Source organism: Tamandua tetradactyla, chromosome 15 (genome assembly GCF_023851605.1).
Source record: "Tamandua tetradactyla isolate mTamTet1 chromosome 15, mTamTet1.pri, whole genome shotgun sequence".
Classification (NCBI taxonomy): domain Eukaryota; kingdom Metazoa; phylum Chordata; class Mammalia; order Pilosa; family Myrmecophagidae; genus Tamandua; species Tamandua tetradactyla.
The window spans coordinates 31,433,143-31,455,984 of NC_135341.1; the positions used below are offsets into that span (position 1 = coordinate 31,433,143).

General features: G+C 39.6%; 3 long non-coding RNA genes and 1 other non-coding gene across 5 annotated transcripts in view; 2 read left to right on the forward strand and 2 right to left on the reverse strand.

The window, feature by feature from the left end:
• The window catches only part of LOC143657898 (uncharacterized), a 31,821-nt gene extending 25,181 nt beyond the window's left edge, over positions 1-6,640 (forward strand). The window contains exons 2-4 of one of the 2 annotated variants that reach the window (XR_013163015.1): positions 2,246-2,585; positions 3,260-3,513; positions 6,506-6,640. This is a non-coding gene — a long non-coding RNA (uncharacterized LOC143657898). The remainder of the gene's footprint in view (positions 1-2,245; positions 2,586-3,259; positions 3,514-6,505) is intronic. The other variant, XR_013163016.1, reaches the window with a different exon arrangement.
• LOC143657900 (uncharacterized) overlaps positions 1-8,517 on the reverse strand; it is a 33,024-nt gene extending 24,507 nt beyond the window's left edge. The window contains exons 1-2 of the long non-coding RNA XR_013163018.1: positions 8,431-8,517; positions 1,453-1,571 (exon numbers count right to left, since the gene is read on the reverse strand). This is a non-coding gene — a long non-coding RNA (uncharacterized LOC143657900). The remainder of the gene's footprint in view (positions 1-1,452; positions 1,572-8,430) is intronic.
• Positions 8,423-8,586, forward strand: LOC143658096 (U1 spliceosomal RNA). Its single transcript, XR_013163121.1, has one exon. It is a non-coding gene; the product is annotated as a U1 spliceosomal RNA (small nuclear RNA).
• LOC143657899 (uncharacterized) lies at positions 8,521-21,311 on the reverse strand. Its single transcript, XR_013163017.1, has 3 exons — positions 21,196-21,311; positions 20,009-20,258; positions 8,521-8,583 (listed from the first exon to the last, which is right to left on the reverse strand). It is a non-coding gene; the product is annotated as an uncharacterized LOC143657899 (long non-coding RNA).
• Between the last annotated feature and the right edge of the window lie 1,531 nt (positions 21,312-22,842).

Here is a 22,842-nt window from a genome sequence, read left to right on the forward strand (position 1 = left end):
TGCCACCCACATCCCAGAGGCTTAGGAACCAGCAGAGCAAACCAACTGGTAGAGGCGACAGGGCCTGTCACCCAGAGAGCAGCAGAGATGCTCTTCCAAACCTTTCTGACAGTCTGCCTTCTCAGCTGGCCTCAGGTTCCCACCAGTCCTCCTGCACCCCACCCCTACCCCTCCCCACCCTACCCCCCATCTGTGAGAAGCCACAGGTCAAGGGCATAAGTAAGACAGGGAGGAGATGATCAGCCTGGTCGTGGCAGCCAGTCAAGTGAGAACTCCATCCCAGATCCACCACTTACTAGTTATTTGACCTTGATATAGCTCACGACTTCTTCAAATCTCATTTTCCACTTCTATAAAATGGGGATAGCAATACTCACTCAACAGGTTTTTTGTGGGATTAGAGATAATACATGCAAAAAGCTGACTTCAATAAATAAGTACCTCCACAAATGGTAGCTCCCATAGTATTCAGTATGCTCTGTCCCAGTCTGTGTAATTATCTCTTACTAGACTGTAAGTCCCTTGAAAGCAAGGTTAAAAGCTTATTAATTGCTGTATCTCAGTGAACAAGCATAGTGCTAGGCACATAGAAGGTGTTCAATAAATATTTGTTCTATAATAATTAATTAATTGAGCTCATTGTACCTAATCTGCTAATGGAGAAACCAGCCAAAGGGCTAAGCATTTATTCTCCTTTAGCTTGTAAACATAGTTAACACAAGTTTCATAGCACTTTTGTAAGCATAAATAGTCATGAGTCACATCCATTCAATCAATTCCTCACACAGATTTGACAGCTAGGGATCATAAACCCTATTTCAAGAGAAGGAGAAAGTCAAGTTCAGAGAGGTCATTTCACTTACTCAAGGTCACAGAGTATGGTATTATTATTATTATTGCAATAATAATAATAATAATTCTTCAGCCCTCCCTGTTTCCAAGCCCTTTGTAGTGTCCATTGTTTCTTTTGCCTCTTATCCACCCCACTGGTGAGGACGGGATTCCAGCCGTACGGTTGTGGGGATGGCCAAACACATGATGCCCAGAACTGGACAGATAAGAGTCACAGCAGTTCATTATTCACATATATTTACAGTCCAGGAGGAGGTGGACACTACAGGCCATGAAGGGCCACATGGGGGTTGGACTTGGGAACAGAGTAAATAACCAGAGGCAATGAGAAGCAGGATTTGAAATACAAGAGAGTAGGGTAGCAGGTGTATAAATATCCCTGGTAACGTGGGACCTGACTCCCGGGATGAGCCGGGACCCGGCATCAAGGGATTGAGAGAGTTCTTGTCTAAAAGGAGGAAGAGAAATGAAACAAAATAAAGTCTCAGTAACTGAGAGATTTCAAACAGAGTTGAGAGGTTATCCTGAAGGTTATTTGCATGCATTATGTAGATAACCCTTTTTAGTTTATGGTATATTGGAGTAACTGGAGGGAAGTACCTGAAACTGTTGAGCTTTGTTCCAGTAGCCTTGATTCTTGAATACGATTGTATCGCAATACAATTTCTACAATGTGGCCATCTGATTGGGAAAATCTTGTATCTGATGCTCCTTTTGTCCTGGGTATAGATAGATGAGTAAAAAAAATATGGATAAAAAATAAATAAATAATAGGAGGAAATAAAAGGTAAAAATTGAATAGACCAAAATAATATGGGTCAACGACAGGGAGCGGTAAGGATTATGGGATGTACGAGCTTTTTCTTTTTTCTTTTTATTTCTTTTTCTGGAGTGATGCAAACATTCTAAAAAATGATCATGGTAATAAATATACAACTATGCGATGACATTATGAGCCATTGATAGTACACTATGTGAATGTATTTGTGTGAAGATTTGTCAATAAAAATATTTAAAAAGAGAGAGAGAGCAGGGTAGGTCCTGGTTCCCATGGGCTGATGCGTTTGGTTTGTTTGAATAATTCCATAGGCAGGCAGGGAACAGAAGACTGTTACATGCTACTCAAGGATAAGTACCTGAGCCCCACCCATGATAACATGCAGAAGCAAAGGGACAGGGGAACCTGCGGTTAGGCCACTTTAGGCCCTCTCCATTTCACCAGATGTCAAGGCAACGCTGAATATTGATCCTCAGTTTTAGTCTTTACACTACATCCATCTAACAGTGCATTCAGTCATGTGACTAGCTTTAGCCAATAGGATGTGAGCAAACAGAAGCTTGACAAGTGCTTGTGGGACTTGGCCTATTCTCACTCTTCGTTTGCTGTTCCCAGGAGAACATGCCTGGGCTAGCCTGCTGGAAGATGGAAGATGCATGGCACAGTTAAGACACTCCATCGCACCAGCCTAAGCCATTCTGGACCAGCCGAAATTCAGCTAACCCCTTCAGATATGTGAGTTCGCTCAAGCTAGTCAACAGAACTGCTTAGCTGACCACCCTGAAACGTTAACAATAAATGGTATGCCATGAAAGTTTTTGTGGACCTTGTGACATGGCATTATTGTCATAATAGATAACCAATACACAATGACCAGGAGTTATCTAACCAAGCCTGTCTAACCCCAAAGTCTGTGCTCTTCCCAAGGCAACAGAGTGTTGGATGTCACCTGAAGGTAGGTTCCATATTTGCACAAAACTTTTTAAAAGTTGAGGAAATGTTCTTTTGAGGTTTAGCCATGAGAGAATAGCAGCAACAGCACAAAAAATGAGAAACTTTTTTTTTAAGAACTTGATATTTCGAAAAATGAGCATTGAAGTAGTCATCATAACTTTTTTAGAATTCCTTATGCTATTTTATGGTTTGGGTTTTTTTTTTTTTTTTTTTTTGGTGAGAATTACATCTTGGGAGATGGGTGTGTCCCCACAGTCTGTTGCGGGTTTAGAGCTTCTGAAGGGTCAATATGCTCACCTACTCTGCATTGCAGGGCTGTCAAGAGCCAAAATCTGCATTTATCTGGGGTAGCCACAGCATGGGTAGAGAATAGCATACGAAGGAGCTAAGTGTGTGTGGTGGGGGGTGGGAGGGGTGGAGACTCCAAGTAAGAGGAGATGGGCTTCTGCAGTCTGTTTCCAACTGCTTCTGCCTATGAATCATCTACATCCACACTCCCTCACAACCCTCATGTTACATAAATAATGTACAAAAAGAGCAAATCAAGCTACCACCCAGACAAGCTTGACCTTGAATTGTCATGGTGGAAATAAGAGAAAGGGCTACTTTAGTGAGGGGTGGGCTTTCTCCAGAAGGGCAGGTTTCACTTGGCTTCTTTCTGTACATTACCCACAGCTTTTAAATAGCAGTCACCGTCAAAGCCCAAGCCCTCAGGAAGCAGTCCTCAGTGTCAATTTCTCACCCAGTAAAGTCTTTGAAAAGGAAAACAAAAGTCAGCTTGCATTCCGAGAAGAAAAAGAGGCACAGAGCATCCCAGAGGATTTGGAATGCTGGTAAAATCCAACTTAGGGCGAGGATAGGTGGAAAAGGATGAACACTAAGTAAAAGAGCAAAAATGTAAATACTGGACTGTTCTGTAAAATTTGGAGGTAAGAACCTTTATGCATTTCCTCTCTAGACATTCAAAAGCTATGCAGGAATGTTACTGCCAAATTGAGCTGAATGTGGTCTAAGAAAGTTCCAGCCATTCCCAGACTCTAACTTGCTTACTGGAGATCAGATAAGGAAGTGAGCAGGGAAAAGTGCCAATGTCCAAGTTAGTTAGAATTATCCAGGAGAGAAAAATAGAAGAAGAGGAAGATAAAGAGGGTGCAGAGAAAAGGGAGAAATTTTTACTGAGCATTTACTCTGTGCCAAGCATTATCTCATTCAATCTTCCCAATAGCCCTACAAAGTCATTATTATCATCATTCTTACTTTATAGTTGAAAATACTGACGCGCAGAGAGCTTGAATAACCTACCAGCTAGTATGTATCAGAGCTGGGTCCAGGCTCTCTGACTCAAATCTCATTAGCTTAAGCCAATGGCCCATAGTGACTCTTAAAAAACAGCCTAACCTAAATTCTTACCTTGACACATATTGAAATGTTTCCTATTTGAGAAAGGAATTTTGAGTTGCAAAGTACTTTACTTTGTGTCAATATAGGAAATGGTTTATTCTCAAAACAAAACATTTATTTTTTAAGTAAACTTTATTTAACAGAGTCTTCCTTAGCATGCCTTAAATGAATACCATATGAACTCATTTGGGTAGAAGGGTCCTCCATCCCCAAGTTGAAAACTCTATTAACTTATATGATCCATCCTCTCTGCCTCCCTACCTCCTTCCCTCCTTCCTTCCTTTCCTTCCACAAATACTTGTTGAGTACTTACTAAGTACCAGGCACTAGGCTAATTCCTAAAATGCAACAGATAAGGTATCTGCCCCAGAGGAGCTCACAGTCTGTATCTGGGGCTGTTTAAGTCATCCAGAACTCACAGTCTAATGATGAAATTTTACATGTCAAAAGCAGATTCATGCACAAGAAGAGTAGACTTAGGGTCTTAATAACCAAATGTAATTGTCACTAAATAACCAAATGACTGGCAGATCTCCTAGCATATCATCCACACTACAAAAATAAAAAAATGAAATAGCATTGTTCTCACAACTCACTGCTCCCTCATTTGATTCCAACAGTACAGCCTGCTCCTAAAATAAAACAAAAAGAGTCAAATGTTTCAGCTTTCTAAAATTGGCCTAAAGCCAGTACACTGGGCTTCTGCTATAGAATAAGCAAGACCCTTTCTGTAAACCTATAAATAAATTTCAGCAGATGCTTGAAATCAAAGAGTTCAAAATGGAAAACCAACCCACTGGTCCTCAGAACTCTGGGTGCAGCCTCCTTTCCTGACTACTTTCCAGCTTCAGAAAGCTGTGCTTTGGAAAGCTATTAGTGCAGAAAACAGTATTTCTAAAATGATGGGTTACCCCAGAAAACCCTACCAAAAATGGGTAGCCCCACAGAGAAATGAGTAAGCACTGTGTCCTAGTTCCAAGGTCTCCTCTACTCTGAGGTTTTAAGGGAAGTGAGAGATGAGATCCACTAGACAGGTCGTTTCAGATACTGTGGTGAATGCCCTGCATCTCCATCCCTGTCATTGACCATTCAGAGTGCCAAATTACAAACTGTTATACCAACTTCGCCCTACAACAAGACTAGAACAGACACTGAGCTATCAGTTTTCAGCTCTGGTTTTGCAGTATCACTGGGATTACAGCATATCTAAAAAGTTGGTACATAATTTTCAAAATAAATTAATTCATTTAATATGAAAATACTAAGGAGTCAGCAATGCTTTTAGGAAGAATAGGAGCACAAAGAGACCCAATAATAATTAGAATAACAATAATAATTAGAGTAACAATAATTGGGAATGGAAGCTTCTTAAGGATGGGGGCATTTTCTACCTTGTTCCACTGAATGAAAAAGTAGATGATACTCCTTGTTACTCTATTACAGGTTTATATAATACCCCAATACATCCTAGGGTATTTTGGGCAGAAAACTAAAAAATATATATATTTGCAAAGTCCTCTTGAGGGACTGAGGGAAAAATGTGAAAATATTAAACTTCCCTACCTGGTGAATTCCTGATATTATCTCAAGCATTAGGGACTCCCAATTTAATAAACCAAGTCATTGATCTTAGAGCTTGCCCTTATGAAACTTATTCCTGCAAAGGAGAAGCTAAGCCTACTTGTAATTATGCCTAAGAGAACCTCTTTTGTTGCTCAGGTGAGGCTCTCTCTGTAAGACAACTCTGCAGGTGAACTCACTGCTCTCCCCACTACGTGGGACGTGACTCCCAGGGTATAAATCTCCCTGGCAACATGGGACATGACTCCCAGGAATGAGCTGGGATCTGGCATCATGGGAATGAAAAAGCCTTCTTGACCAAAAGAGAGAAAAAATGAAACAAAATGAAGTTTCGGCGGCTAAGAGATTTTAAATAGAGTTAAGAGGTTATTCTGGGGATTATTCTTATGTATTATATAGATATCCCTTTTTAGTTTCGAGTGTATTTGAATAGCCAGATGGAAATACCTGAAACTGTTGAACTATACTCAAGTAGCCTTGATTCTTGATGATGCTTGTATAACTATATAGCTTGTATGGTGTGACTGTGTGGTTTTGAAAACCTTGTGACTGACACTCCCTTTATCCAGTGTGTGGGCAGATGTGTAAGAAAATAAAGACAAACAAGTAAATAAACAAAAAGGGGAGATAAAGGGTATGGGATGTTTTGGGTGTTATCTTTATTTTTATTTTCAGAGTAATGAAAATGTTCTAAAATTGATTATAATGATGAATGCACAACTATATGATGATACTGTGAGTCAATGATTGTATACGTTGGATGATTGTATGGTATGTGAGTATATCCCAATAAAATTGCATTTTTAAAAAAAGTTGATGATATTCATTGGGAGTGCTTGCCACAAACCAGACTCTGTGCTAAATGCTTCACCCTCATTACATCACTGAAACCTCCCAACCCAAGAACCAGGAATCTGTACAGTCACCTGTCTTTCACAGGGAAACTGAGACTAAGAACATGTATGTTGTTCAGGACGCAGCTGAATGAATGATCCAGATTGTGTGGAACCTAAAGCTTATGCAACTTGAGGATGCCTGCTTTGAGATAAGGAGCACAAAACTACAAATATAAATTTAGGTATGTGTTTTAGCTTCCTGACTTCTAAAATAAATATCATACAATGGTTGATTTAGCCACAGGATTTTGTTGGCACACGGTTTCGGAGGCTAGGAGGCTTGCTTCCTCCTGGGGTCAGTATCTTCTGGCTGACTGGCAACCTGGGGGTTCCTTGGCTTTTCTGTCACATGACAATGCACATTGTGGCATTTTCTCCTTTCTCCTCTTGGTTCCCTTCACTTCTAGCTTCTAGCAGTTTCCTCTCTCTGTGGCTTCTCTCCCTCTCTCTCTGTCTGAATTTTGGTCTGCTTATAAAGGACTCCAATAATCCAGATTAAAGCTCAACTTGAATCAGCCGGGCCTTAACTGAAGTCACCTCTCCAGAAGATTCTATTTACAATGGGTCCAAACCCACAGGGCCAGGGGTTGGGACTTGAAATGCCTTTTGGGAGGCATTTGATGCCATCCCTGAGAGTATATAAGTGAATATTACTCAGAATGGGAAAAAAATTACAACAAATTCCAAATGTAAACGTATTACAAATACCATAAAATTAATAAAAAAAATCATCTTTTATCATCTGCCAACTATTTTAGTTTGCTAATGCTGCCAGAATGCTATTTACCAGAAATGGACTGGTCTTTATAAAGGGAATTTATTTAGTTACAAATTTACAGTTCTTCAAAGGAGGAGCAGCTGGTATTCCTCTGGCTTTCACTGTCACATGGAAAGATGCATAGCCGTCTGCCAGTTTTCCCTCCTGGCTTCTGGGTTCAAACAGTTTTCCCCGGGACAATTCCTTCCTGCATCCCCAAATATCTGGGGCTGAGCTATACTAAACTCTCTTCTGACCTCTCTCTTTTAAGCCTCCAGCTAATTAAATTAAATGTCACTCATGGCAGAAGGCACTCTTGTTAGCCAACCACAGATGTAATTAGCCAAAAATGAAATCTACATGCTGATGATTTAAGTCCACACAACAGAACTGGGCACCATCACCTGGCTAAGTTGACACCCAAACCTATACTAGAGCCCACACACTTCTAATATATATTTTTTTGTTTGTTGGCTCCAGAGTTCTTCTATAAATAAAACAGAAAGATAATTTCTTTCCTCTAGCATTGATCAAAATTTATTTACATTATATCAATAGCTGAAAAGACCTCTTTTACCTTCATGATATTGAGTAAATTCTTGGGATTGCTATCAAATTTGAGGAAAGCTCTATGAAGTTGTTTTCACATCTAGGACATTTCAAGTTTTCCCTCAATAGCTAATCTTGAATCAATATCACTGAGTTGAGTTGTAACACTCAATAATCTGTCTGCTATCAACAGATATCCTCACTATAGTGATGTTACAAATTCATGTTATGTTTGTTCCATGTGAAATTGACAAAGAAATGTAAATATTTCCCCCAATATGCTCATATGATTCATTACACTTCATTAATTGGATTACCAAAAATCCAAAAGCTTTCTCCTTATTGCTAGTCTATATTTCTCTCTTGCTGTAAACAAAGTTTCTTTCTGTTAATTGAATGAGTTTGATATGATCTGGAAAAAAATTGTTAAAATTTGCTTCTCAATGTCTATTGATTATATTGCTCATATTTGTTGCTTCTATTTCATTTTCTATCTTTATGTACTTTTTCTTTCAATTCGTTAATAAATTTAAAGATGCCCCCCAAATTACCATTCACATATATCTAAATTAGTATTTAAATAAAATAAAAACTAAATAAGTTCTCACTTGTTTTATTGAAGAATTCCAGAATGACTGTAGAACTTCATTTAAAATACTTACTTGGCAGGGGAGATAGCATGATCACCAAGGCGGTTTTCCCAGGGTGAGGCTTATCCATTGCACTCCGGATGTGCTGACCCCTGCAATTTCCCCAAATGTGGGAAACTCGACTGCATAATTTGTGGTAGTGAAGGACTGAGTTAACGCTCTCCCCTGAAAAAAAAATGAAAAAAAAAAAATTTCAGTTAAAGTAACATATCACCCTCCCCAGCTTCCCCTTGGCCAGATTCGCAAAATGCCCTTGGTCACTTTAGTGCCACCCTACACAAGGAAGAGGGAGACCAAGAGAAAGTCATAGTGGAAAGAGTGGCCATGTTGGCCACATGGCTAGGGAGGGGAGACCTTGGAATTTAATCAGTAATAGCTTCACAGTAAATTAGCGTCCATGCAGCTGGTGTGTGGTAGAGCTCTAACCCAGAGTTGGTCTGGCTCTCAGCCCTGAGCACCTGACCTTTGCTCTTCATGCTGCCTATCAGAAAAATTAACAAAATACAGTGTGCAACTCCAAGAAAGTCAATCACCCATCCTTCAGCAATGGCCTTCCACGAAGTACCAAAGGAATAGCCAAGGTTCTTTTTGGAAGGTTAGATACATGAGTAAACTTTTCAGAGAATCCTTGGGTTCAAAAGAGCTAAGCTGAAGTCCAAATAGAGTCCTCAGGCAAATTTAAATTCATCAAATACCAAAAATTAAATACAGAAAGAAAACAGAAGTCATTTCTTCATTCCCTGATGCCCTTTGTTTAGAGACGAGCAGCTGGAAGGGCGTGCTGGTCAACCAGGGCCACGGCCAGTCCTCCCTTCTCCCATGTGGTTCCTGCCTCTAAGCACCAGAAAATCTTTGTCACCAAACTGGTCACCTGAGAGCTGTGAACCCCAGCCCTCTAGAAATTGCAAGCCTTCTACTCAATGCTGGAATTGGAGCACATCTGCTCCCCTCCAAAAAGGACAAATAGGATGCCACCCCTTTCAGATATGTAGGGGTGTGTGTGTGTGTGTGTTTAAATCTGGCTCTTTAAATTTTACATATGCTCTGGAAACCACAAACAAATACAATTAACTAAATAAAATTGTTCTACAGCTGAAACATCCATCTTTTCCTCCTACAATTTATTAAAGATATAAATGGAATATATATTCTCCATCTCAGAGTTACCAAAACATGCATTCTGTGTGAAGATTCTCATTATAAATTATTTTGTATCTAAGTTTTAAAAATTATATTCTTAAAATAAGTTCCCCACCTACTCATGCCCCTGGGGAATTCACAGTTCTTGAAGCAGATACAAGTATATGTCTACTTTCAAAAAACACAATCAAGCAAGGGAGTGAAGACATGTACACAAATACCCACAAGGCAATGTAGAAAGTGAGAAGTGGCCAAAGACCAGGCCCGACACAGAGCTACAGGGGTTCAGAAAAAGTATTTTTAAAGGGGGAATGCCAGCAGCATTTAAACAATCTCAGTCATCTAAATTAGAATTGTATTTTTTAAATGGAAAACTAATACAGTTCACAGAACTTGAAAATATCTTTAAAAATCAAAATGAAAAGGAAAGATGACAAAGCACCCTCCTTTTTTTCCCTCCTGTGGGTTACTTTTATACAAAAATTGATATTGTATTTATTCTGTGTAATTGTGCTTCACTAATCAGAGATCCTTTCCTATCATCCTCTCAATTATCTTGTTTTCCTGCCTCATTTGCTTTCTGGTTCCAAACTCTGGCAATATTATCCCACAACATTATCTCAAAGTAAATTTTAACTGAATTTGAAATTCAGAATCATTGATTTTTTTTTAAGTTTAAACAAACAGAAGTAACTGCCAGATACTTCATAAGGATAATCTTCTGAAAGGAGCTGTTAGATGATTTCAAGTAATTCCAGCCTGGAAAGAGAAATGTTAAAGGGCTAGGAATGGGGTATTTTTTAATGAATGTGGAAAAAAAGGCAATAAGCAGAGGAGTAGGGAGCAAGAAATTCTCCCATAGTTAAGGAATTTGACATGATCTTTTTTGATTATTAGTAGGAGAAGAACTTTCCCATGAAACACTTTACAAAGACATTCACTTGGCCTGCAAATCCACTTGGCAGAAACTCGTTCTAAAGTTCACTGAATGGGAAGGCTGTCAGAAAATGAGGGAGCAAAAGATAAAATTCTAAATTAAAAGTTAAATAAAAATTTAACTCTGATGGAGAGAGGGCTCCCCACCTGAGCAGAAATGGGCTGGGCATTAAGGTCTACAGCTGGAAGAAGCACCAACTTCTAAAGTCCCATATCAGCACAATGGGAAAGAACAATATGGTGTAACCTCAGCAACATCAAACAGCCAGTGCAGAGGGAGGTGGAACTATCAGTGAAAAGAGGCGGCAGGCCTGAGGGGGTAGCAGGAGACAACTTGGAGAGAATTCCAGAGCCCTGGGAAGGGAAGGGAAGCGAAGGGAAGGGCTTGAGGGTGTTGGATTCCAAAGACAACAGAGGCGATGGGGACTCAAAGTGAGAGACAGTTGCCATTGCCACTGTCCCCATCTCACCCACATATACACTCCTTGGTTGTCCTTCTCCAAGTTGAGGAAGGATGGAAGAATTTGATGTAATCTGAGCTTTCCTAGGCACCATGTAGTCATATTAATAGGACTCCAATTTCATTGGCTCTCACCCACTCAAAATCCATCTCAGTTACTACTAAGAGACCCCAAGGCCCAACCAAAATCATTCTTGCCAATCCTAAAGAACATCTAAGGCATTATATAAGATTCTACAAAGGTTCCATGCACTAGAATAACTTTCCAGAAACCTACCCTCTCCAGATGGGTCCCAGGACCAGTAAGTCCTGAAATGCAAAGGGGCCAGCCTTTTCAGAACTTCAACTAGTTCCATCCCCCTATCCCATATTATCAACAGCCCCTTCCAACATGAAAAAGCTAGAATGGCCACAGCCCAAATAATCCTAAAAAGTAGGAGAAAGATCAAAGGTGATGATGCAGTTATTCAGAGAAGGTAGGGTTTAACAAACAAGCATGATTGCTGAATCATTACATTGATATTTCCTTTAGTCTCCAGGCTCTTAGAGCAGCTAGAGGCAAAAATCTGAAATTGTGGAATTGTAAGCATAACAAAATATGAAATCTGTTTTACAACTACTTGTTGTGATGTGCTTTGAAATTTATAGCTTTTTTGTATATATGTTATTTATCCAAACAAAAGAAGAAAAAAGAGACAGAGTTGAACAGGGAATATAGGATTTAGCAAATAAGTATGACTGCTGAATCATATTGATATTTCTTTTGGTCTCCAGGTGACTTGGAGCAGCTAGAAGAAAATACAAAAAATCATGGAACTGTAATCCATGCCAAACTTTAAAATCTGTTCAATAACTACTTGTGAGAATGTACTTGGAAATTTATTGGGGTTTTTTTTTTTTGTATATATGTTATATTTCACACACACACAAAATTGCCAAAAAAGAAAAAAAGAGGCAACTTTAAAGAATTTGTTTGCCCTTAGTGAGAAGGTATAAAAGGTTCTTAACTATCTGAGTAATTTGTCTAGGTGACAGAGTCTATATCTTATCAGAGCAATATACTTATCGATATGTATGTTGCCCATCTCCTTCCTTTAGACAGTGCCTTCTCACTGTAAAAAAAAAATTGTCTTTTTAAAATTATGTTAACTTCTCTGTTTAGTTTCAAACTTTCATGTCACCTTGATTACATAAAGAACGACAAAAAAAAGAGACCCCAAGGTGTCTTACTAGAGACACAAACTGCCCCCTGGTGTTCTACTCGGGCCTCTAGTTGACATCCACTCTTTACACAGCTAAGTGAGGGCTGGGACTCAATCCTCTCGTTGCTGCTAGAGCCCTCCACGGGAATGCTGATATCTTTGCCTGGGGTACTGGTTGCAAACATACACCTCTGCTGGGAAGGTCACATTCCCTCGAGTCTTCACTGCATCAAAGCAGTTCTCTGTCCCTCTCTGTGCATCCCTGCGGGTCCAAGCTCTGCCATTCCAGGATTCCTAGGTTGTGGAGTATCACTGCTTGTGCTGCCATGAGCCACAGTTCCTGATGGAAATTATTCTTCAGCTTATGCCTGCAGCCCTCTCCAAAAGGATCAGAGTGGTACAGGGGTCTGGTGGGAGGACTCGTACTTGAAATCATTAGCACGTTGTTCTCTTGTCCTCCCCTGTCCCCACCTCTTCCCAGATGTACAACTTCCTCTCCAAGCAAATCTTTCTTCTGCATGTAATTTACCTCTTGCAAATAGTCACAGACAGGCCACCTGCTCCATCAACTCATCAGACACACCCTGAATCATCAGAATCCCAACCCAGCCTGGGCCTTCTGATCCGTGGGGTGAATTGTCAGTATGACATCTAGTCACTTGGGTTAAATGTGGGACAAGGAGAGAATGTTTCAGAAGGCTCCTATCTGAAATACAGAGTGGACATGAACTCTGGACTGTTTCCAAGACCTAGATATCTCAAAGCTAGTGATGGGGTCTCAGAGTCAGGAAGAATTGAACAAACTAAGCTGCTTGGACATTCCAAAAGATGAAGGAATCAGACAATTCTTTCCAGTACCAATGTAAAAATTTTTATTGTACATTTACTAAGAAAGTTTTGGGTCAAAGCACAGTTTCACATGACGTGCCAGATCTCACCCACATATCACACAAATGTCCAATATATGACCTTCCTGGAGAGTAAACAAAAGCACTAGATTGGTGAATTCCAGAGATGAAATTATTAACACTCTCTTGCTTGTAAACTTGTGGAACCTGCCAGGGCCGGATGAGTAATTGGTAATTGGTATTTATAAACAATCTTCTACATGCCCGGGGTCACCTGGCTGGCTGATGGTGGGACACCCACACACTCCCTCAGAGCCCCCTGAGTGGTTTTCCTGCATCTCTTTGGTTGTTTGGCTGTTTGACCATTTGCCTGAAAGCAGATACAGATTTTAGGGCCTGAGTAGCTCACCACCCATTCCTGTTCCACTCTGTATCGCCCAGATTCTGTTGCTGCTTGTCAAAATTCTATTTCACAGGAACACCCTGAACCAGATTCTTTGGAGTTTTCAGAGATCTGGGATGGAGAGTCGGCTCTGCTGCCAAGACCTCAGAAATAGCACAGAATGAAATCTGCCAGCTTGCAGCTTAAAAAAAAATCAGCTCACCTTTCTCCAGAGAAATTAGCACACAGTAACTGAAAATCATTAGTTCCTATTCATCTGGCATATTGTCCCCCTCGGATACTAAATGGCTCTTCTTGAGGCTGCAACTAACGGACATCTTGACCTCCACCAACCTGTAAGTGACCAACCACATCAGGTCACGAGTACTGAAGGGCTTGAGCAGGGCTGGGAAGCCAGGAGCTGCAGCCCTCCTTTCAGCTCTCCTGCAGACCATCTCACCTCTTTTGCAAGCCCTCTGTTTCTCTGCACCTCCATTTCCCCAGTTCCATTCAAAGCCTAACAAGAAACCTTGGCCCTCTTCTCTATAGGGATGTTAAGCTGCTGTGGGGACTGAGATCTGAACATATTTTAAGGGCAGGAGAGGGGATTGAACAGATCTGGGGTTGATTCCTGACTCAATCACTTGCTACCCTGTGGTTGTAGGAAATACCCATCAGCTACCCACCCGCACTACACACACACACACAACAGAAAAACTTCAGTTAAGAAATAAATCCCTCTAGATTCTGACTCTATAGGGTTACCAGGGGACGGAGTAGGGTAGGGAATGAGGAGTTAATACTTAAATTGTACAAAGTTCCTATTTGGGTTAATCATAAAGTTTTGGTAATGGATGGTGGTGATGGTAGCATAGCATCATGAATGTAATAAACAGCACTGAGTTATATATGTGAATGCAGTTAAAAATTAAGAAAAACAAGCAAATCCATAGTACTGTACAACACAATGAACCCTATTGTAAAGGATGTACTGTAGTTAACAGCACAATTACAAAACTGTTCTTTCATGAATTGTAACAAATGTACCACACTAATGCTAGGTGTTAATAATGGGAACTCTGCATTTATGCATGATTTTCCTGTAAATTTACACCTTCTCTAATAAATCTATTACTGGTTTTGCAGTTGATTTGGGGGTAGAGAGAAGGTGTTCCAAGAGATAAGAGACTACCCAGGCAGAGGGTAGGAGCAGGGATGGCCAAGGAGACTTGCTTTATTTTTCCTACTCTAATATTTGAAAATGTGGTTATTTGCATTGTAAAGGTATCTTTGTAGTATAAAAGAGAATATCAAGCAAGCACCTATACACTTAAACTCTCCAGATCCTACTGGTTAATGTGAATTGGCACATTTCAGAGAGGCAGTATGTATTAAAAGTTGATATGTCAAAGAAGTTTGAATTTTTTGGAAAAGAATATGTTGCTTGATTTTGCAATAACAAAACAAAACAAAAAAGATAATGTGCTCACCTTTGAACTAGCACCATTATGTCCTTGGGATAAATTCTAAGGAAATTATCATAGGTGTATAAAAACATTTAACTAGAAGAAGTATATGATAGCAAAGATATAAGGGAAAAGTTGATGTGGCAAAAACCATTGTTGCTACACAGTAGTCATTTTCCTGTTTTTCTTTAGCAATAGAACTTTGACTCCCCTTCAAAGCCTCCCTTGAAACTGAGTACAGACAATTAAAAGAGGACGGAAGCCTTATATGGGACTTCCAGGGAGACTACTTAAAGGCAGCTGACTTGGCTGGAGAAAACCCCTTGGATTCTTACTTCCTTTCTCCTCCCCACTGCCTAGAATTTGAATGCAGTGGCCAGAGCTCCTGCAGCCATCTTGGGCCAAGAAGTGACCCCAAGGATAGAAGCTATATGAAGGAGCAAAAGGGTAGAGAAGCCTGAGTCCCTGATGATTGCAAAACTAGCCCCAGACTACCCAACTCTGGACTATCTTTACATTAAGGAGAAATAAACATCCATCTTATTTAAGACACTATTATTTGGAGTTTCCTGTAAATACAGCTGAACGTTATTCTAGGTAATACATGGGTATAACAAACTATAATCCAACAGTAGAAAACTATTAAAATAAATCACACGGAATTGACATGGTAAAACTTAAGCAACCATTTAAAATGATATTATACAAAAACATGTTCATGGTACATTGGAGTTTGATAAAGGCAGGTCTAAAAACAATATGTACAAGAGGATCCCATTTCTGAAAGGAAGAAAGAGAAAATTGGTGTTTATGCATAGAAAAAAGGTCTGGAGAGCTATACACCAAAATGTAACAATCATTACCCATGGGTGGTTGGATTATGGTGATTACTTTATGCTTTTTGTAAAGAATCTAATTAATTTCATAAAACAAACATGCATTATGCATGTAATATGCATATGCACTCAAAAAGCAATTCACTTTCAGAATTCACAAAATTCAATTCACTTTGAACAGAAAAAAATACAAAGTAATATTTAACCACTGTTAAGGCAATCCTGCCACATGACATAGGAAGGCGGTGGAGGGGGTCAAGGCTTACTTTTAGGTATATTTACTCTTGCATATCATTAGGGAACCATTAAAGAAATTAAAACTCAGCCCCATAAAATAGCTCCTTTAAAGACCTGAAGGGTTAAAATCAAAGGCACATTATTTTTCAGCAGCCATATGTGTCTCAAGCAAAGGAAAGAGCCCGCAGAGTTGCTTCCAAATGTTCAAAGGACAAGTTTCCAGGTCTGCAGCTGTGGTTTATTAGGAGGCTACATTCAATATCCATAAAAATTTAGCATAACTTATTTGAGAAAACATTAACATGTATTGAAAGCAGATTTAACTTATGGGGAGGCGGTGATCATTCACTGTGGAGCACAAAAATGTAACAGTCTAATAGATATTTTTTCATCTTGGCAGTTCACCTCGGTGGGCCTTCTTCAACTTGGTAGGTATCTTTCACCTCTCTCACCATGGAACTCAATTCCCTGATACACCAGGCAACGGATAACTCTACTCAACTAAAGGAAATTGTCCAGGAGTCCTGTAAGTAGCATGTCACCTCAGCAAAGCCATAATTAAAGGCCTTTGCAGCTTCTATCGCCAGCCTCCTATTTTCAAGGGTTATGAGCTTTTGCTCTAGCATCTCTTCTTTAGCAAACATCAGCAACAGAGCTGGGAGCAAGAACACTTCACTGGCTTCTCTGTACTATGGTCAAATCATTTTTCAGTCATGTGAAAATCAACAAGAAAAGACCGTTGGGGTTTCAAACAGCTTTATGCTCCCATCTGGAGTCCAAAAAAAGGCTCATTTAACTTAACAGAGCCACATATTTCAAACACCTGGTACTTCGTTGGCATTCTGTTGTAAAAAGTTCTTCCAAAACTAGAGCAAAATCTCAGTTATCATTTAACCATTCATCAGTGTGTGTGGTGAGAAATACTCATTATCCACGCTTCAACGTTTCTGATATGGAGCCTAAGATCTATAATCATAATTTACTACCACATCACTACCACCACCTCCACCACCACCAGCACCACCATCGCTATCACAGACTGAGTGCTTACACTTGGTGCTGGGTGCAGACTGAATCATCGCTATCACAGACTGAGTGCTTACACTTGGTGCTGGGTGCAGATTGAATCATTTGCATCCTACGGCAACCTAGTAAGTTAGACACTGTCATCTCCATTTTAAAAATAAGAAAGCAGACATTCAAAGATATTAAGTCACTTGCCCAAATCATACAAGCAAAGATATTAAGTCACTTGCCCGATTCATATGAGCTGGGATTAATATCTAGGTCTGCTTGTCTCTTCATGGCCCAAATTTTCTCTATACACAAAGTATGGTCCCAATTTTATATGGATACAGACATATATCTCATACCCACACACACAGTCTTTTGTTGATTCAGAATGGAAAGAGAATGTCCTTTGAATCAGACAGACTTAGGTTTAAATCCCAGCGCATCACTTTTTAAATCTTAGGTGATCACTTCACCTCTCAAGTTTCAGTTTCTTCATCCATAAAATGGGAATAATAAAATCTACCTTGAGGATGTAAGCATTTGAGTTCAAATGGACAAAATGTTTAGTATGTCTGGCCAGAGTGGGCAGTGGATAAATAGTAACTTTTTCTCCGTGTTATGAAACAGAAGAAGGAGAAGCCCGCATTTAAAAAAAATTTTTATTGATGTAACAACATACAAGCACATACATTCTTAACATATAAACATTCCATACATGGTGTACAATCAATGGCTCACAATATCATCACATAGTTGTATATTCATCACCATAATCATTTCTTAGAACATCTGCATCACTCCAGAAAAAGAAATAAAAAGAAAAAAACCTCATACATATCATACCCCTTACCCCTCCCTCTCATTGACCACTAGTATTTCCATCTACCCAATATATATATATTTTAACATTTGTCTCCCCCATTATTTATTTATTTTTAATCCATATGTTTTATTCATCTGTCCACACCATAGATAAAAGGAGCATCAGACACAAGGTTTTCACAATCACATAGTTACATTATGAAAGTATATCATTATATAATCATCTTCAAGAAACATGGCTACTGGAACACAGCTCTACAGTTTCAGGCACTTCCCTCTAGCCTAATACACCTGAAACTCAAAAGCGGATATCTATATAATGTATAAGAATAACCTCCAGGAAAACCTCTCAACTCTGCTTGAAATCTCTCAGCCACTGACACTTTATTTCATTTCTCTCTTCTCCCTTTGGTTGAGAAGGTTTTCTCAATCTCTTGATGCTGAGTCCCAGTTCATTCTAGGATTTCTGTTCCACGTTGCCAGAGAGGTTTACACCCCTGGGAGTCATGTCCCACGTAGAGAAGAGGTGGGTGGTGAGTTTGCTTGCCATGTTGGCTGAGAGAGAGATAGGTCACATCTGAGCAGCAAAAGAGGGTCTCTGGAGGTGACTCTTAGGCCTAATTTTAAGTAGGTTTAGTCTATCCTTTGCAGAGATAAGTATCATATGAACAAACCCCGAGATTGGGGGCTCAGAAGCCTGCATTTTTGATGCTTAAACATAATGACTTCTTAGGCCCAATTTATAGGTGATAAACAAAAGTAAAGCCATGTCAGGACAGGTCTGGGGAATTTGGATGCCTCAGCAAAAGGGAGATCCATAGTCCACAAGTTTCTGCCCAGGGCAGATATGAGTGGAATGGACACACTCCACTGGCCATCATTAGCTTTCCCTCGTTTTTTTTCTATAGCCAAAGGACTATGAATCAATCAACCGGTTATTTAATAAAGCTCCCTGACTACAAGTGGCTCAAAGCACTAAACAATTAAAATCAATTTACCTGGGGTACAAAGAAATGCTACATCTCCCCAGAAGAGAATGAAAGCCCTTTAAATGCAGAGATTATTTGTTAGTATAGCTGTGGGTCCAAATTGGTTGGAGTCAGCAGAACCACTGATGACTTCAGTAACGTAAACGGAATCCACATGGCCAAGGATCCTTTTCTTTCTTTCCTCCTCCCCCTAAGCTCCAACCAGAGACCAAAATTGCTCCCTGCTCTGAGTTTGTTGCCCTTGAAGAGATGAACAATCAGCATCCAGGGGCTATGATAAGTTGCACCCAGAGGGCACTTCAAGAAATGTGACTTAATGAAGGCAATTAACTTTCCTGATCAATTTTGCTTTGGGTTCATATGCATACAAGGACTTTTATTCCATTTAATAATAATAAGGCTGTTTAACACCATTACTTATTCCTCAGTGTGTCATTTTCGTAATTTTGATCTTTGTCAGTTTTCTCTGACCTTCTTAAAGGACTGCCACAGATGGGTATTCATGTTTTTTTAGAAAGTATGAATGCACATTGAGAGATAAATATACTTGGGATATAAAATTGGCTGCAATCAAAGAGTATCTAATCCATGAACGACAGCCCTAGGTAGAAGCCATCCTAAAAGAGTCCAATTCCCTAAGAGAGTTCAAGTAGAGTCCAGAGGTTATTCTGGAGGCTTATGCAAGCCTCCACTAGATATTGCTAATTGCCAAGGTTTGCCAAACCCCAACCAACATCATTCCTGTTAACCCCAAAGAACACAGGACTCTGTCTGAGATCCTACAAACATTTCATATACTAAGTTTACTTTTCAGAAACCTAAAACCTCCTGATGGTTCCAAAACCAGATAAGTCCTGAAACCCAGAGGGGCCAGCCTCTCCAAGAAACAACCAGTTTCATTCCCCTATCCCATATTGTCAACATCCCTTTTCAACGTGAAAGAAGTTTGAATGGCCATAACCCAAATATCCCTAAAGATTGAGAGAAGGATCAAAGGAGAAGGAGGAATTCTAACAGAGAAGATAGGATTTTAACAAATGAGTATGACTGCTGAATCATTATACTGATATATTTTTTTAGTCTCCAGTGTCTTGGAGCAGCTAGAAGGAAAAACCTAAAATTGCAGAACAGTAATCCATATCAAATTCTGAAATCTGTTCTATAACTACTTGTTACAATGTACTTTGAAATATATTGTTTTTGTATATGCGTTATAATTCACAATAAAAAAGGTTTAAAAAAAGAGTTCAATTCCAACCTGAAATCTAGAGGAGATTTTTTTGTTTACATTTGAAATTATACTTGCTCCAATAATTCCTCTGTATGCAGCATCCTTATCTTGGCTGCTTTCCCACCAGTGAGGCCATGAGAGGGATGAAGGTTGCTACCAGAAGTTGGATGTCCATAACAAGGTCCAGTGCATCATACTTGGCTTTTGCTTCTTTCCAGTAAGTCTTTAAAGGTTCAGACTGCCATTCAGAGCATGTGAATACAACTTCAACCTCCATCTGTAAGTGGAAAATAGTGCATTAAGTAAGTGTCTGCCAATAGTACAGCTTGAACATCAAGTCTGGTGTTTTATTCAACTGTGAAGTTTTCTCAAATGATAATGAGCTGGTTCATGATCACCCTCATTATGTGAATCCAGATTCCTTCAGAAAGAACAGGATAAAAGCTGGGGCTGACAAAACCTATTGATGGGTGGACAGAAGTCCCTGCCCTCAAATTTGAATCTGAAAGGCACATTGGTATGATTGAAATGCTTTGTTCCTAATGTTTTAAGCTGTTCCTTCATCAGACATGTAGAGCTTGCCCTGACTTAATTTGGCTTGAAACAGCATACAGATAGTCTGTATTTTAGGAAAGGCGATAAGCACCCAGGAATGTGTCTGAAATATCACTGCTGAGCTGATTAGAAAATGTACAAAGCTGCCCAGGTCTCCTTTTGAAATTATAATACAATGATTGCCCTCATGCTGGATGCATTGACAGCTTGTAAGCATGAAGAAGAGATTGGAGTTTTTATACCACCTTAGCCATAATTTCTCTAACCAGACAGTTTTTAAGGACAATACCAAGTAAATATTGTTATTTGCAGGGGGGTTATGAACTCTTAAGATTTTTAAAGAGTATGCCATTTTAAAGTTCCTTGATTTTAGGACTTAAATTGTTATGTATGTGCAAACCAAACTATTATTGGAGGTTTTCCATTCATTCATTCACTCAACAAATATTATTTTAATTCAAAATTGTATACACTTAAGATCTATCAAGCACCATTGGTTACTGAGAATAATACAGTTAAGAAGATCATATTCTCTATCCACAAAGCATTGACAATTTTGTGGATGAAAAAGATAATAAACAACTACAGTAGAGAGTGACAAGTGCTGTGACAGAGGTGTATTTGTACAGGGTGTGATAGGGCACATATGAAACACTAACCTATTATGACTGTGAAAAGACAAGTTGGGGGTGGGGAGATCAGGAAACGTTTCCAGAAAAGGATGAAAGCTCAACTGAACCTTGAAGGAAGAGCAGGACTGGCTGTGGGCTCTGCAGGGCTGACAGAGAAGAATTTGAAGAAGGAAGTAAATGATTACGTGGGGCCTGTGAGTCACAGTGGGGGGTGGGGGGGGTGTGGCCAGAGACACAGGAAATCACCTTGACTTATTGCTAATGACTTGGCCTTTATCATGAAGGCCCAGGACATTCAACGATAAGATCTTCATTTTGGAGAGAGGACCCTGGCTGCACTGAGGAGGATAACTAATACAATAATTGAGTCTCTGAGCAGCCAACCCAGATGTCTCAAGGTCCGTGAAATAATGTTTATCCATTACACCTTAGGAGAGTTTGCTCTCTCCCATCTCATTCCTGAGGGTTTTACTTTGAGCTAACTTGCAGGGCAATTCAATTGTCTAGTGCATAGACTATCTGCCATGGAGTGTAGGAAAGGTGGAAATGTCAAGCCTGTAGCAGTAGGAGCAGTAAACCAATTATGGAGTAGTGAGACTGTACTGAGTACTATCTCCTTCAGTTCTCACCACAACCATGTGGGGTAGATGTTATTATCCTCCTCACCAGTCTGGCAAGGAAACTAATTTTTAAGAGTTGGTAGGTGGTGTCAATGGGGCTCAAACTGAGCCAACAGCCATATCCTCATCTGTTATGTTCCCTAGCTGAACAGAAGAGACATCTGGCAGTCTGACCACAACAGAGAGCAGACACCAAATACTGGGTAAAGATGGCAGGTTGAACATACCAACCTAATTTTGTTCCCTCCTGAAATTGCATTAAAATTATTATTAAAAAAGCATAAACCCAAAGAAAAGGAAACAATAACACATAATTTTGAAAGCAAAAAGGCCAAGTAATTTAGCAGCCTCAAGGGCATTCATTTCTAAGTTAGTAGAGGAGAAAGCAGAGAACCAAAGTGATTATATAAGAGAACCTTCATATGAGCAACCAAACCAGCAGCGCCAATGTCCAATTAATAGGATTTCCAGGAAGATAAAACAAAGAAAATGAAAGGGTGAAAATGAAAAAAAAAAAAAAAATTGTTGAAGAACATTTCCTAGAACAAAGAGGGCTGACCAAGTACTCAGCATAATGGATGAAAATAAATTCATATCATGTGACATATCAGAATCCTGGAGTCAAAAAGAAAATCTAATAAGCTCCAGAGATAGAATCAAGTCATAGATAAAGGTTCTAGAACCAGAATGGCTTTAGACCTCTCAAGAGCAACAATGGAAGCTGGAAGATGATGAAACATTCTGAGGAAAATTAGTTCCAACAAAGAATTCTATCCTCAGGCAAATAAGCCTTCAAGTGGGAAAATAAATAAAAACATTTTCATTTTTGACAGAGTCTCATAAAATTTAGGTTCCACACACCTTTTTTTAAAGGAGGCCCCTGGAGGATGTGTTCCATCAAAACAAGGGAGTAAATCTAGAAGGAGGAAGAATGGGATACAGGAAACTAGAATACAGGGGAACAGGAATAAGAGGGAACTAGAATACAGGGGTACTGGAATAAGTGGGAACTAGAATACAGGGGTACTGGAATAAGAGGGAACTAGAATACAGG